Raw genomic sequence first — 657 nt, 5'->3', positions numbered from 1 at the left:
AGAGCGCCTCCTCCTCTCCGGTCTTGGCACAACACCTTCTCCACACCAGATTGTGACCATGTCTGTTTAATGTGAGAGGCAGATTGTGCAATGATAATTCATTTTATGTCATTTTTAAAATGATAACTTCCATGAGACTAAATATTCAGGGTGATTGGGACACTTTTTTGCCATTCACCCTGATGAATGAATAATCCCTACATTATTTTTACCTTTTCTAAGGAATCTCATAAACTACATCCACATATTTCAGAAAACCCTGGAAGATTAAAATAGATTTAGTCAGTTGTTCTCTACTTTGATCTTGACAGTGAAACAAATGGCTTTAGGTGCTCTCACGCTGTGCAATGTCCCCATAAGAGCAAAAGCATGAGTGGTGCCAAGATACTGATGATAAACATTATTGTGGCATATTTCATTTATTTTTGAATAATGAATGCGGGCACACTACGTTAATGAACTGAATTTTATCCCTCGTGGTAAACCCATTAAGTATTATTGGCTACTAGTAAACTAAGTTTATGTAATAGATAACACATACAATCACACTTTGTAGAAAAAATGTTATGAATAGTAATGTAAATATGAATTCTGCACGGTATTTATCCAAATATTTAGTGGTGTATTTAGTGTGAAAGTTCATGTTTAGAAGCATAG

Source organism: Siphateles boraxobius, unplaced genomic scaffold, assembly GCF_051911475.1.
Source record: "Siphateles boraxobius isolate OS27281-9 unplaced genomic scaffold, OSU_SipBor_1 24, whole genome shotgun sequence".
NCBI lineage: Eukaryota > Metazoa > Chordata > Actinopteri > Cypriniformes > Leuciscidae > Siphateles > Siphateles boraxobius.
This window is presented reverse-complemented; position numbering follows the sequence as displayed.